The sequence below is a fragment of the Megascapheus bottae genome, chromosome 7 (genome assembly GCF_031878675.1).
Source record: "Megascapheus bottae isolate mThoBot1 chromosome 7, mThoBot2.hap1, whole genome shotgun sequence".
In the NCBI taxonomy this organism is placed as follows: domain Eukaryota; kingdom Metazoa; phylum Chordata; class Mammalia; order Rodentia; family Geomyidae; genus Megascapheus; species Megascapheus bottae.
In genome coordinates this window covers 71,602,642-71,618,442 of record NC_143515.1, presented here as the reverse complement: position 1 = coordinate 71,618,442, position 15,801 = coordinate 71,602,642, and the positions used below count along the sequence as shown (strand labels likewise).

The following is a 15,801-nucleotide window of genomic DNA, read 5'->3' as shown; positions in this document are numbered from 1 at the left end:
TAGCCTTGGACATAAAGAGGCTCAGACACAGTGGCCAGGTCCTGTGTTCAAGCCTCAGGAAGGGGGGACGGGGAACATGCATGAGCTCATGCTCGAGAGGGCAGAAGCTCAGGAGTCTCTGAGTTCAGTACTTTCAAATTGGGAAGAATTAATTTCCGCAGTCAATTCTCTCTCTACATTTTTCAAATAAAGTAGTGCTCCCATCCTATAGCTCTTCTCTGTTTTTCTAGTTTCTTTTGACTTTAAGAGATCTCTAGTTACTTTCTCTTAGGCTTCTTTAGATTCCTACTTCAGCGCTTCAAGTTTCTAATTATCTCTCTTCCTTCCATCTTCTGAACATAGCACAAGAAACATATCACAAGAAACGTCAACTTTTCTTTTATTCTTTCCTTCCTTACACACATAAGTTCATTTACAATGTACCACTAAATTATCATGTACCACTTATTTATCCATTTTCCAGCTGTCTAGTACACCTTACTTCTTAACTAAAACACAGCAATTTTCTTCCCACCTCCCCATCATCCAATCTCATCTTCAAATGTATTCACCTTTTTGCTGAATTGTACTCAGATCATGTAACTCCTACTTTAATGTTTCCTTAAAGATAAACTCTTGAAAAGTAACTCGTAGCCTGGTGGGATGGCTCATAGCTATAATACTAGCTACTCAGGAGGCTGAGATCTGAGGATCACGGTTCAAAGCCAGCCTTATTTCACACCCAAAAGCCAGATATGGAGATGTGACTCAAGTAGTAGAGTGCCAACTTGTGGGGGCGAGGAGGGGGAGCTAAGGGTCATTGTCCAGGCCATAATTTCAAGCCCCATAAGGAGTACAAGTAAGGACCTCAACACACCACCTATGGCTGGCTGATGCTTGTAATCCTAACTACTGGGGAGGCTGAGATCAGAGGATCCTTTTTCCAAGCCAGCCATCAGCAAAGTCTTGTTTAGACTTTTCTACTCAATTAACCACCAAAAAGCCAAGAGTAAGCCCTTGAGTTCAAGTCAAGTACTTTAACAAATAATAATAGTGATGATGATAATGTTGTTAAAAAATGAACTCATAGGCTGGGCCGAATTGGTGCTTGCCTGTAATCCAACACCATGAGAGGCTGAAGAAAGAACAAGAAATGGACAGCTCCAGGGCATCCTGGGCTACCTAATGAGAACTTGTCCCAAATAAAATCAAAATGTATATCACATATACAAAAAAATTCACTTTAAAATGGAACTGTACCTAAATATATAAAACCTAAACAATTTCAACTTCTATAAAAATGACAGGAGAAAAATGGAATGACTTTGTTTTATGAGTTGTTCACATCAAAACCAGGGTGCAGTGGCTCATGCCTATAATACCAGATACTCAGGAGGCTGAGAACTGAGGATTTATAAGCCAGTCCGGGGCACATAAGTCCTGAGACTCTTTTCTCCAATTAACCACCAGAAAACTGAAAGTGGTGCTGTGTCTCAAGGGGTAGGGTAATAGCCTTGAGCTGAAGAGCTCAGGGGCAGCACCCAGACCCAGAGTTCAAGCTCCACAACTGACCAAAAAGAACAATAAAATAATAATTCTAGTTGAAAAGTAGTTCTCATATCATAATATAAAATCCGGACAAAATTTATTCACACACAGTGAAGCCAAAGGAAGATACTCTTACGGGAGGTACATAAAGGCACAATGCCTATATGTTTTGGGTCATATAAAGTACATATTGAAATGAACTCCAGGAAATGGCAACAAGAGCTTTGTTTTTCTCTTTTTTGTCTTGTCTGGCTGTCTTTGGGAGGACAAAAGAGAGGGCACAGAAATGGAGACACAGTAGTGATCAAATGCAGCAATTACTCTCTAAGTAGTGATCTGGCTCAAGTTGTAGAGCTCTAGCTTTGAGAAAGCCCAAGGACAGTGCCCAGGCCCTGAGTTCAAGCCCCAGGACAAGCAAAAAAAAAAGAACAACTAAAAAGAAAAGATGGAGGGTATTTGTAATCTACACTTAAAGGTCTAGTGACACAAAGCTTTTTGGTTTTGGCAGTATGGAGTTTGAACTCAGGGCCTCATGTTTGCTGGACAGAAGCTCTATCACTAAGGCCATATCCTCAGTCCAGTTTTTTTTTGAGAATGCTAGGATCAGCAATGCCTGGCCATAATCACAATTTTATCAAGTGACTTGTACATGACCCTTGAAATATGGAACCCAAGTAGCCTGATTTACAGTTAGCATACTTAAACAGAAATGTCTATGGCTAGGCATCACAAAAGCCAGGAATTTGGAGTTAACAGAACACTGAGTTTCATCAAAACAATTAACAGACGAGGAATGTTATTCAATGGCAGAGTGCTTGTCTACAGCATGCATGAGACCCTGAGTTTTATTCTTTTGTACCACATAATAGAAAATGCAAGAAGTGGCGGGGAATTTGATGCACGAAGACCTGAGTTCAATTCCTCAGTACCATATACATAGAAAAAAGCCATACATAGAAAAAGGCCAGAAGTGGTACTGTGGCTCAAGTGGTAGAGCTCTAGCCTTGAGAAAACCCAAAGGTTGTGCTCAGGCCCTGAGCCCTAAGCCCACTACTGGGGGGAAAAAAAAATGAAAAAGCCAGAAGTGGCTCAAGTGGTAGAGTATTAGCCTTGAGCAAAAGCTGGTCAGGGACAATGCCCAGACCCTGAATTTAGGCCCTAGGAATGGCAAGATAAGTAAATAAAAATAAATTAACACCTACAATTATATTAAGCAATTATTACAGCTGTGTTGAAGGAGAAATAAAAAAGCGCATTTTATAAAATAGAAAATTTAAGCAGAGTTAAATAAAAGCAGAGCCAGCCCTGGTAGCTCCTGCCTATAATCCTAGCTACTCATGTGGTTGAGATCTGAGGATTGCAGTTCAAAGCTAGCCTGGACACTAAAGACCCTGAGACTCTTATCTCCAATTAAACCACTAAAAAACCAGAAGTGGCACTGTGGCTCAAGGGGTGGTAGCCTTGAGCTATTTGAATAGTCCAGGAACAATTCAAACCCCAGGCCCCATAAAAACAAACAAAAAACCCAGATACTTCATGACATAATCAATGTCAATGAAAGTACCACTACCCATGAAAAACCATGCCACCCCCGCTCCAAAGCCACAAATCCCAACTCAGTCTAACAGGAACCCAACAGAAGCTGATACATTAACAAACTGGAATATTGGAAGGAGGAAGTCAGAGAAATTATGTGATCACTTGATTCCATACACACTTAAATATATACATTTCAGGCCAGGAGCGTGGCCTATTGGTAGATTGCTTGACTAGCATGCAAGAAGCCCTGGGTTTGATTCCTTGGTATCACATACACAGAAAAAAGCTGTGTAAGTGGTGCTATGGCTCAAGTGGTAGAGTACAGCCTTGAGGAAAGCCCAGGGACAGTGCTCAGGCCCTGAGTTCAAGCCCCAGGACTGGCAAAAAAAAAACAAAAACATTAAAAAAAAAACTTTACATTTCAAGTGAATTATATAAACTTCGCTTAAACCTTAGATTTTTGCTAATCAAATATAAAAATATTTGAGAAAAATTAGGGCAAGCCAAGTGGGATAGAATTAGGTGACATCAATTTTGTTAGCTGTGATTGTAGCAAGATACATTCACACAAGTCCTCACTAGTAAGATAATCTATGTGTAAGATAAATGGTGGGTGCCAATGTGCACCAGTCTTGGGGTTTATGCTGTTCCTCAACTTTTTTCTTTACTTTTTGCCATTCCTGGGGCTTGAACCCAGGGCCTAAGTATTGTCCCTAAGCCTCTCTGTGCTCAAGGCTAATATTCTACCACTTGAGCCACAGAGCCACTTCTAGCTGTTTGTTGTTCAATTAGCCATAAGAGTCTAAAGTACTCTTGCTCCACTGGCTTCAGACACTGATCATCAGACTTCAGCTTCCTCTCAATAGCTAGCTAGGTTTATAGATGTGAGCCACCAGCACCTGAATGAGAATCTATGCTTTTAGATATTTCTTTAGCTGAATGCCAGTGGCTCAAAGCCATCCAGGTGGAGAAAAGTCTTCTAAGACTCAATTTCCGGGCCGGGAGTTTGGCCTAGTGGTTAAAGTGCTTGCCTAGCATGTATGAAGACCCGGGTTCAAATCCTCGGTACAACATATAGAAAAAAGCCGGAAGTGGTGCTGAGGCTCAAGTGGTAGAGCTCTAGCCTTGAGAAAATCCAAGGACAGTGCTCAGGCCCTGAGCTCAAGCCCAGGACTGGCAAAAAAAAAAAAAGACTCAATTTCCGTAACTAACAAAATTCCAAACTGGAGGTGTGGCTCAAGTGTTACAACGCCAGCTGTAAGGAAGAAAATCCAGCAAGAACACAAGGACCTAAGCTAAGTTTAAGCCCTCGTATTGATACACATTTGCACATATTTTATACATACACAAAATAAACAAAATTTTACATAATGTGGAATATAGATGAGATCTCTAAGTTATTATTGCCTCTACTTCTGTTTGAAATTTTCTATAGTGAAAGTTCAATAAAACTACATTTTAGCTAGGTGCCAGTGATTCACATCCATAGTCGTAGCTACCCAGGAGGCTGAGGTTTGAGGATCACAGCTGTCTGCCTGGCAGGTAAAGTCTAGGAGATTCTTATCTCCACTTTAACACCAAAATTCAAATGATAAGTGTTAGCTTTGAGGAAATAAAAGTTAAGGACATAGCCCAGGCCTTGAGTTCAAGTTCCAGGATTGACACCAAAAAAGAAAAGTAACAACACACAAAAAATGTACCTACCAAAACTACAATTAACAATGTAACAGAAAAACATGAAGTAGGGCCTGGAGTTTATGCTAGTGGTAGAGCGCTTGCCTACCAGCACCCATGAAGACCTGGGTTTGATTCCTTGGTACCACATACATAGAAAAAAAGCCAGAAATGGTGCTGTGGCTCAAGTGGTAGAGCTCTAGCCTTGAGAAAACCCAAGGACAGTGCTTAGGCCCTGAGTTCAAGGCCCAGGCCTGGCCAAAAAAAAAAAAAAAAAAAAGGAAAGAAAAACATGAAGTAGTAACAATTTTACTGACTACTTTCTCAATTATACTTTTGATTACCACATGAATTTTTTCCCCCTAAAAATGGACTTCAAAATAAGTAAACTGGGTTGGGAATGTGGGTTAGTGGTATAGTGCTTGCCTAGCATGCATGAAGTCCTGGGTTTGATTCCTAAGTATCACAAAAACAGAAAACGCCAGAAGTGGCACTGTAGCTCAAGAGGTAGAGCACTAACCTTGAGCAAAAGCAAATCAGGAACAGTGACCAAGCCCTGAGTTCAAGCCCCAGGCCTGGCCAAAAAAAAAAAAAAGTGAACTTTCTTTTAGCTCATTTTAAATCAAATTTTCATTGAAGAGAACAACCTACTGTATACTCATACCACAGATTTCAATAAGCACATTATTATCTAATCTCACTACAACCCAGGGAAGTATTATATTCCTACTTGATAATTAAAAGAATTGTGGTCATTTCTCTACCTTAATAGACAAAGCTACCAACTGAAGGAAGATTCAATACTATAAAGACTCCAAAAAACACACGCTTATTCCTATAACTACCTATAACTCTACCTCCAATTAACATCCAGAAAGCCAGAAGTGGCATAGCGGCTCAGTCACAGAGCTTGCCTCAAATTTGTCTTGAGCAAAACAGTTCCCAGGCCCTGAGTTCAAGCCCCACAACCGACAAAAAACAACAAAAATCAATCTACTTAATAAAAAGTAATGAGTGACACAAATTTTACTTTAAATTTTCTTTTACTTCTACTTGAGCACAAAAACTCTGGGACAGCACCCTGAGGGTCAGCGCGTGAGCGCGCGCACGCACGCGCGCGCGCGCACACTTGTAGATATGAGGGATGGGTGAGAATGTTGAAAAGCATGGTGTTTATCAAGTAGCACTGAATTCATAAATTGCTTAACTGAATGGAAACTCCTTTGTATACTTACAGATAGTAAAAAAGCATAGGGTTTCTGTGTGTGTGTGTGTGTGTGTTAGAATTTGTAATAAAGGGATGTATGTAGTGGCAGAACCATAGAACCACTCTTTGATGTCTTAGTATGACAACACAACAGAAAAGGCATATCTGATAAGGAGAGTTCCACTATGAAGATAACTTGGACTACTTTTTCCAGTATTGGCTAATTTCACTGTATAACTTTTCTGGACATGGCAACCTAACTGGACATTAAACATTCACAATACCATCTTGTGAGCTAAACCAGCCCATATGTTTGGAACTATTTTCCCATTCCTAGCTATATGGTGCATATCCCACATTTTGTGTTCGCTAGACTTTTGTGAAGTGAATGTGGCACCTTTGATTAAACAAGTAGCTTCTGCACTGGTCATTTACATAAAAATTCTTTTTTAATTGTCCCTGGGCTTGAACTCTGAGCCTGGGCATTGTCTCTGAGCTCTTCAGCTCAAGTCTACCGCCCTACCACTTGAGCCACTGTGCCATTTCCTGTTTTCTAGTGGTTAACTGGAGAAGAGAGTCTCACGAGCTTTAGTGCCCAGGCTGGCTTTGAATTGCTATCCTCAGATCTCAGCCTCCTGAGTAGCCAGGAGTACAGACATGAGCCATCACATCTGGCTTTTTACATAGTAATTCTTACAAAACATTTAAAATTGAAATATAATTTTAATTTTTCAATCATGAAATCCTAGATCTCAACACATGTCTAAATAAATAAATGTCATTCAAAAAATCTTTTACTTCTAGAATACCTCCCATACACTACTTATATTAAAAAAAATTAACCATAGTTCGATAGTCATATTAGGTTGAAATGCAATAGTCTCATGTTATACTTAATATGAGACTACATTTAAGCACTGAAAATAAATGCTTTCTATGGAAATGGCACTGTGGCTCAAGGGATAGGGTGGTAGCCTTGAGATGAAGCACTCTGGGACAACACACAGGCCCAGAATTCAAGCCTCACAATCAACCAAAAAACCCAAACAAACAAAAATAAAAAAACTTTCTAAATATCTAATCTCAAAGATAAAGGGAGTTAAACTGAAATATATTGTAAATATATATAGAAAAGTTAACAATGAAAGTCTCCTCTGTATAATGTAAACTACTAAAGAAATGTTGAGCAAAATGCCATGTACTTAAAAAACTATTGTAAAAATTAGTTGTATGTACAAGTATAATAATCACGCACAGTATCAAGTAAAAATATCAATTTGACTAATGTACATATGATTCTACTTTTGTCAAAAAAAAAAAAAAAAAAAAGGAGGGGAAAAAAAAAGGGAGGAAATAGGCCGGGAGTTTGGCCTAGTGGTAGAGTGCTTGCTTAACATGCACCAAGACCCAAGCCTGATTCCTCAGTACTACATACATAGAAAAAAGTCAGAAGTGGTGCTGAGGCTCAAGTCCTACAGCTCTAACCTTGAGAAAGTCCAAGGACAGTGCTCAGGTCCTGATCTTAAGCCTATGACTGGCAAAAAAAAAAAAAAAAAAAGCGGGGGGGAGGAAATAGCAAGGAGCTGGTGGCTCATGCCTGTAATCCTAGCTACTCAGGAGGCTGTGATCTAGCACTTAAAGCCACAGTATTCCAGGACATTTTTTGTGGTTAGCTGGAGTACATACTTTCATGCTCAGGCTGGCTTTGAACTCCAATCTTCAAATCTCAGCCTCCCTTGCTGAGCCACTGGGTACCAGGCTAAATTGTGATGTTTATAAGTCATCACATTTTAAAAAAAAAAAAAGAAAGAAAGAAAGAAAGAAAGAAAAAAAAGCTGGGCAGCAGTGGGTCCTGCCTGTAATCTCAGCCACTCAGGAGGCTAAGATCTGAGTGAGGATTGAGGCCAGCCTAGGCATGGAAGTCCTTGAGACTCTTATCTCCAATTAACCATCAGAAAAAAAAAAAAACAAAAACAGAAGTGGTGCTGTGGCTCAACCGGTAGAGCACTCAGGGACACTGCCAGGCCCAGAGTTCAAGCCCCATGACTGGCAAAAAGGGAGAAAAAAAAAAAAAGTACCCGAATTCATCAGTTTGTATGACCAAACTGATATTCTAAGAAAGTCAGATTTAATTTTCAAAAAGGCAGCAGTGGCGGAACAAGGTTAAAATTAATTTCAACAGAAAATTTTAAGACTGCTTTATAGGAATACACAAAATAAAATTAAAAGCAGATAATGAATACTTTTTGCTACCTTTGATGATCTAAGATATAAGGAGAAAATACAGTAGAGTATACACAATTATTGTTATTGTAAAGAAAAGAAATCCCAAATGGATGCAATGTTTCAATTTTTATTTTCAATTACTTGTAAATGTTATATTCCCAACTCCAACATATGCAGGGTAAGCAGTTTGATAGTATATTAGTACTTCATGGACAAGACTGCCTAAATCTTGGTAATAATATTAAGATTTCCAAAGTCTTCAGAACTATCCATATTAGATGAAACCCTTTATACTGGTGGACTACTGACACTTTAGTCCTATCTTCAGGCAATTATTCCCTATCAGGTTCATGATACATTATTAATTCTTCTGGCAAAATAGCAATCCATTCCTCTCCTCATGAAATTAACTTATCGAAAGTCTACCTGTAAGAGTTCATAGTAGGGGCCAGGAGTTTGGCCTAGTGGTAGAGTGCTTGCCTAGCATGCATGAAGACCTGGGTTCGAGTCCTCGGCACCACAAACATAGGAAAAAGCTGGAAGTGGTGTTGTGGCTAAAGGGTAGAGCTCTAGCCTTGAGAAGAGTCCAAGGACAGTGCTCAGGCCCTGAGTTCAAGCCCCACAACTGGTAATAAAAAAAAAAAAGAATGAAAACTCTTAGCTGGGCATGGACAAGTAGCCTGTAATCCCAGCTACTCAGGAGGCTGAGATCTGAAAAATCTTGGTTCAAAGCCAGCTAAAAAAGGGGAATTGGGGCTGTGGCTCCAGAGGTAGAGTGGTAGCCTTGAGCTGAAGTGCTCAGGGACAGAGTACAGGCCCAGAGTTCAAGCCTCATGACACCCACCCCCAACAACAAAAAAAATTAAAACTCTGGAAGGTAAAGCTTGTCAAATGGGAAACAATCTTCATTTGTAAAGAAATTCAATCTTTAGTTACTAGAGCAGTAACTGTATCTATAAGCATAGTGCTACCAAAAAAAAAATCATCAGGCATCTACTTACATAATTGCAGTGTTCACTGGAAAAGTTTGAAAGGTCTCTCAAGTTCTGTTTTCAACTACAAAAGAGGTAAATTTTAAATGACAACTGGGCTTGTCTATATCAAATATAAAATTCACTATAAAAACACTAGCTTCGGGGCCGGGAGTTTGGCCTAGTGGTTAGAATGCTTGCCTAGCATGCACAAAGACCCGGGTTCGATTCCATGGTACCACATACATAGAAAAAAGCCGGAAGTGGTGCTGAGGCTCAAGTGGTAGAGCTCTAGCCTTGAGAAAGCCCAAGGACAGTGCTCAGGCCCTGAGCTTAAGTCCAAGACTGGCAAAAAAAAAAAAACAAACAAAAAAAACACTAGCTTCTGGCCGGGAGTTTGACCTAGTATTAGAGGTATTGCCTAACATGCACAAAGATCCAGGTTTGATTCCTCGGTATCACATACATAGAAAAAAGGTGGACGTGGTGCTGAGGCTCAAGTGGTAGAGCTCTAGCCTTGAGAAAGTTCAAGGAGAGTGCTCAGGCCCTGAGCTCAAGCCCAGGACTGGCAAAATAAATAAATACATAAAATTAGCTTCCGAGCCTGGTGTGGTGGCTCATGCCTATAATCCTAGATCTCAGGTGGTTGAGATCTGAGGATCAAGGTACAAAGCCAGGCATGGCACTAAAGAATGTGAGACTCATCTCCAATTAACTTCTAGAAAATGGGAAGTAGGGCTTGGCTCAAGGGTAGGGCGGTAGCCTTGAGCAGAAGAGCTCTGGGACAACACCAAGGCCCAGGGTAGGGTGGTAGCCTGGAGCAGAAGAGCTCAGGGACAGCACCCCAGGCTGAGTTCAAGCCCCGTGACCCACAAATTAATAAGTATATATATAAGCTTCTGCTGGATACCAGTGGCTTATACCCGTAATCAATCCTAGCTATTAAGGAGGCTATGATCTGAGGATAGTGGTTCAAAGCCAGACAAGGAAGGAAAGACTGTGCATCTCTTATGAGAAAGCCAGAAGTGGTGCTACGGCTCTAGTGGTAGAACACTAACTAGCCTGAGCACAAAGAGGCTCAGAGACAGCACCCAGGCCTTGAGTTCAAATGCCCAAGACTGGCATTGGCATACACACATACACACACATACACACACATACACATACACACACACACACACACAAAAGTAGCTTCTAAATAACAATGTTTGAGGAAACGTCTATCACACCAGAATTCAGAAGCTAGTAAGATGAGTAAAATTGATGGTAATGCAGAAATCTCCTTTACTACTGATAAAGCTACACTGGAAGGCATAATTTAGGCTGAGGCCAAGAAGACTCCTTAATACCCGACCTCATAATTATCTATTAAAAATTAAGTGTTAGAGCACCAGCCTTCAGCAAAGCAAAGAAGCTCAGAGCAGTGCCCAAGCCTAGAATTCAAGCCCCAGGATTGGCGCGCGCGCACGCACGCACGCACGCACGCACGCACGCACGCACGCACGCACGCACGCACGCACACACACAGCACCTTTCTAGAGAGCAGACTCCCAGAGAAATTCACCACATGGAAGAATAAAGGACAACAGGTACAAATCAGGCTGCTTTTATGATTTCTTAAAACAGTAAGAAATCAGGCTTGGAGCATGGCTCAAACAGCAGAGCAGGACTAGGGTGTAATCTTCAATAGAGGAGGGAGTAAAAAGCAAGAAATCTACTTAACATCACAAGCAGTAAAACTGTTAAGTGCAAATTCTATCTTAATTCCAAGTTATAAAATGGACTCAACATCAACAGAAGTCAAAGCCATTTGAGATCAGATACTGTATCTTAAATATGCATAATTTTAAGAGCAATAAGAAATGAGATTACTTAGCCAGGTGTGGTAGCTCATGTCTGTAATCCTAGCTACTCAGGAGGCTGAAATCTGAGGATCAAGGTTCAAAGCCAGCCCGAGCACAAAAGGACCTAAGACTTTTATTTCCAATTAACCTCTAGAAAATGGGAAGTGGGGCTTGGCTCAAGGGTTGGGCGGTACCCTTGAGCTCAGGCCCTATGTTCAAGCCCTATGACCCAAACCCCCCCCCAAAAAAGAAAGGAAATTTACTTTCATGTCTCAGAAACAAAATTCAGTCTTAAAATTATGAAATATGCAGAACTTGATTCCAGCAGACAGGAACTATTCTCCAGTTCAAATTATAAAGATTTCCCCCCCTAGTCCTAGAGCTTGAATTCAGGACCTGAGCGTTGTCCTTGGGCTTTCTCAAGGCTAGAGCTCTACCACTTGAGCCCAAGCACCATTTCCGGCTTTTTTTTCCCCCTATGTGTGTGGTACTGAGGAATTGAACTTGGGTCTCTGTGCAGGCTAGGCAAGCACTCTACCACCCGACCCCAAGATTTTGGCTTGTACTCAGGGCCCGGGAACTGCCCTTTAGTTTCTTTTGCTCAAGGCTAGCACTCCACCACTTAAGCCACAGCACCACTTCTGGCATTTTCTGTGTATATGATACTAAGGAATCAAACCCAAGGTTTCACGCATGCTAGGCAAGCACTTTACCAATGAGCCATATTCCCAGCTCTATAAAGATCTTATATTGACAAAAAGGAGGCAAAATTAGGGATGCTCAGTGGTAGAGCTCTAGATTCTGGATTCCACCCCTAGCACTGGGATAACAATAGTAATAGTATTAACAAATGAGACAGTGGCATAAATCATAGCAATCACAAAATCATAATTACTGCTAACCTGGATAAGTACATACTAGACAAATTATATTGCAATGTCAGAGACTTACAAACAACTGTGTTTTTACTTCACAAGAAGTTAAATCCAAATATTACTATTTGCATTAAGCCTGATTTTTATGCACTTGCAAAACATGAAAAATTGACCTAACAATGTTACAAACTTTAAAAGGTTAAATTTAGTTAACTTATATTTCTTTAAAAAGTTATTTTAAAGCTGGGTGCTGATGGCTCATTCCTGTAATCCCAGCTACTCAGGAATTTTAGAGCTGCAGATCAGGGTTCAAAGCCAATCCAGATAGAAAAGTGCTTGAGACTCTAATCTCCAATTAACCACCAAAAAGCCAGAAGTGGAGCTGTACCTGTAGAGTATTAGTCTTGAGCACAGTGCCCAGACCAAGTTAAAAGTCTTTCTACATATTAAGTCACCTAAGGAAAGTGAGCTAAGACAGTTTAAATTATTTGGCAAAAGAAGCAAGGGAAAAGCTAGACTTGTACTGGGTAAAAAGGCTCTCCAAAGAGTGGCTTATGACTGTAATACTAGCTACTCGAAGACTGAAATCTGGTAGATTACAGCTCAAGGCCAGAATAGGGAGAAAAGTTCTCCAGATTTCATCTTCCTGAGCCAGAGGCATGGCTCAGATGATAGATTCCATCTCAAAATAACCAGCTTTTTTTTTTTTTTTTTTTGCCAGTCGGACTTGAGCTCAGGGTTTGAGCACTATCCTTGGACTTTCTCAAGGCTCTACCATCTGAACCTCATCACCACTTCCGGCTTTTTCCTACGTATGTGGTACCGAGGAATCGAACCTCGGTCTTCGTGCATGTTAGGGAAGCACTCTACCACTAGGCCAAACTCCCGACCCCAAATAACCAGCTTAAATTTTTTTTTTTTAAATAAGCAGGGCTGAAAGTCGGGCACCAGTGGCTCAATTCTGTAATCACGCAGTGATGCCGAACTTATCTCTGATCAACTACTCAAAAAAGCTGGAAGTGGCCCAGTGAATCAAGTGGTAAAGGGCTTGCCTTGAGCAAAAGAAGCTCAAGAAGAGCGTCTATGTTCAGAATTCAAGCTCCCAGACAGTTGTTTTTTTTTTTTTTTTAAAAGCAGGGCTAGAAGCCAGGCTCAAGTGACAAGTGGTAAAGCACCATCCTACCAAGTTCAAGGCCCTGAATTCAAACCACAATGCCACTATAAAACTCAAACCATTATCTGGCAAATATCATGTAACCCTTCTATTAATTACAATAAAAAATATATTAAAAAAACTCAAACCAAACAAATCCCTGCATTTACCATAACAGATAGGGTTTTGAAGTAATGTTGCTTTGTGCAGTGTAACTTTTTCTGTGTAATGATCAGACTCAAAAATAGCAAAGCACAGCTTTATACAATTCAATTTCACCAAAAGCTAGAATTTTAAAGACATTCTTGGAACAAAAGAAATGCTACCCATTATGATTTGTGCACATGATGTTAAAAGATCCTTTAAAAGATATTGAATGAGTAACAGAAACATCAACCAGGTGAAAATATTCATCATTATATACGTTTTTTTGAAAACAGGATTCTGAGCCAGAATTTCTTAAATCATCCTCCAATACTCACATGGCAAAGAGTCACTTATCACACACGAACCTACACAGTGAACCAGCTTTTAACACGCTAAGGCAGCTCCCCTTGTTGTTTTTTTCATATTCAGTATCTTCTCAAGTATACATGTTCTTCTTAAACTCTTAAAACCATTTTCCCTGAAAGCCTTTTACCAAACACTTGGACCACCGGTTTTAAGCGGGGGGATTTTTTTTTTTAGGTACTGTCCTGACACGGTTCGCGCTTCACCTGTCTGTGGCAAGCCATTCCCTTCCCAAGGTTAAATGTGCATTTTCTCGGAAGTAGCACTAACTTCCACGCACGTGTGTGGGCATATGAAACCGCAGAATTTTCTTGCCCCATTCAGATCACAAACGACTGCTTAACCTTTGAAGCCTCTCATCCTTTTTTTTTAAACCTTTGGGTGTGAGTTCCTGGGTACCTAACAAGACTCCCCATTCCCTCTCCCCGCGTTTGTCCACCGCAGCCGGCCTGTCCGGGACACCCTCGGGCATCCGCCCCCCCCCCCCCCCAAGCTCGTTCCCTCCGTCTCACCCACTTCCGACTCACACGCTTCTCCGGGTCTCCCCGGGCCTCTCCCCTCCCAGCCCCCCACTCTCCGACCCCCGAGGGCCGGGGGGGGGGGGCAGGCGGATCGCTCGGGCTCCGACCCCGAGCGCGCCGGAGCCGAGGGAAAACCGGATCGGGCCCGGGCCCGCGCGGGGAGGGCCGGCGGGGGCGCGGGGGGGCGGCGGGGGGACGGCGCGGGAAAGCCGCGAGCGCCGCGGCCCCGGCCCCCGCGCGGCGCACACCCCCTTCCGGCACCCCTCCCCGGCATTGTGCGCGCCGGCCCAGGCCGCAGCCCGCCCGGCGCCCGCAGGCCCGTCCGCCCTCCCGCCGGCGGCCACACAAAAGCCCGGAGCCGATCCCCGCGGCGCCCCGGGACGGGACGGGGAGTGAGCGCGGTCGCAGACTTACTGGGCTGCTGCGGCCGTGCTGCCTCAGCCGGGGGACACCGACCGTTGGGCACCGGCGGCGTCGCTCGTGGCCGTTCTCCCCCTCCTCCGCCGTCGGTGGCGGCAGTGTCTTCTTTCTCCTCCTACCTCCCTCCCCCCCACCCCACCTCCTCCTTCTCCTCCCCCTCCTCCTCCTCCTCCTCCTCCTCCGAACCACCGAAGTACCGTGGGTGAGACACAGAGACTCACAACAACATGGCTGCCACCGCCGCCTCCCCTCCCCTCCCCCCCGCCCACCGGCCGCGCGCAAAGCACTCCGGGAGAAAGGGGAGGGGGGGGGAAGCGCTCACCGAGGTGCGGCTCTTCTCAGTGGCCTGCGTCCCTTCTCCCGCGCTCGCGGCGAGGGCCAGCGGCGGCTCTGCGCGTGCGCACGCTCTCGGCGCACCACCCGCCTCCTCCGACGCGCGCGCTCGCGCTCGGCCGTGCTCCGACGTGCGCTCCCCCGCCCTCGCCTTGCGGACCTCTGGCTAGGTTCAGGCGATTGATTGTGTGCGTGCGTGCGCGCGCGCGCGCTCCCACCCTGCTCCCACTGCGGGGCAGCTTCCCGCGGGCGTGCAGTTTCCTTGCGTCACGCTTCCGCGTCTTCCGGCGGGGGTCTGGGCTTCCTGCTTGATGGTTCATTGTTCTCTCCCTACTGCCTGGGCAGGCCCCTGGAATCCCACCCTGGGAGTACTCAGGCTTTGCTTCCGGGATGCTGGCACCTGTAGAAACAGGTCTTCATCACTTTCGCCCTTTGCCTCTCTCCCCACCCGGGTTTTACAGATGCAGAGGTGGAGCACATTGCACCTCGTGGATGGACTGTCACTCTCGGTGGCTGCTCCCTGGGCTCTCCGAGCCAGCTCAGCAGTTGTGGGGCCCCCAGTGCAAAGAAGCACAAAGGAAGCCAGCTAGGCCGCTGATTGCCCTTTGTGCTGTGAATCACAGGCTGAAATGCAATCCTCCACCCCCCCCCCCCCCCCTGTTTACAGGCTGGGCAAAAACTCCACACCTGCACTGCTGGCTTGGAGTTTTCAGAGAAGTGATAATGCCAGGATTGGACCCAACCTGTGGCCATTCACGCTTTGTCCCAGCTGTAAGCCGGGGAGAGTGGGACTTGTTCAGCTCCTGTTTCTGAAACTCTGTTCTTCATAAGTATGCAAGGTTTGTAATTATTGTTAATATATGTCCTCCCTAGGCGACTGCAAACTACCTCCACCAGGAAGGGACCATGCAGCATGCTGTATGTAAAATCTTCCGCTGTCGGTTAAATGCTTGAGCCCTTCGTGTTTTTATTGTTACCAAAAATGAAAAATGATGCCCAAC

At 43.6% G+C, this 15,801-nt stretch overlaps 1 protein-coding gene across 9 annotated transcripts in view; it reads right to left on the bottom strand.

Annotated features, from left to right (window-relative positions):
* Pum2 (pumilio RNA binding family member 2) overlaps nt 1-14,593 on the bottom strand; it is a 76,813-nt gene extending 62,220 nt beyond the window's left edge. For all 9 annotated transcript variants that reach the window (XM_090337390.1, XM_090337392.1, XM_090337394.1 and 6 more), the window contains exon 1: nt 14,462-14,593. The gene's annotated coding sequence lies outside the window, so the exon portion shown is untranslated. The remainder of the gene's footprint in view (nt 1-14,461) is intronic.
* Nucleotides 14,594-15,801: the final 1,208 nt, after the last annotated feature.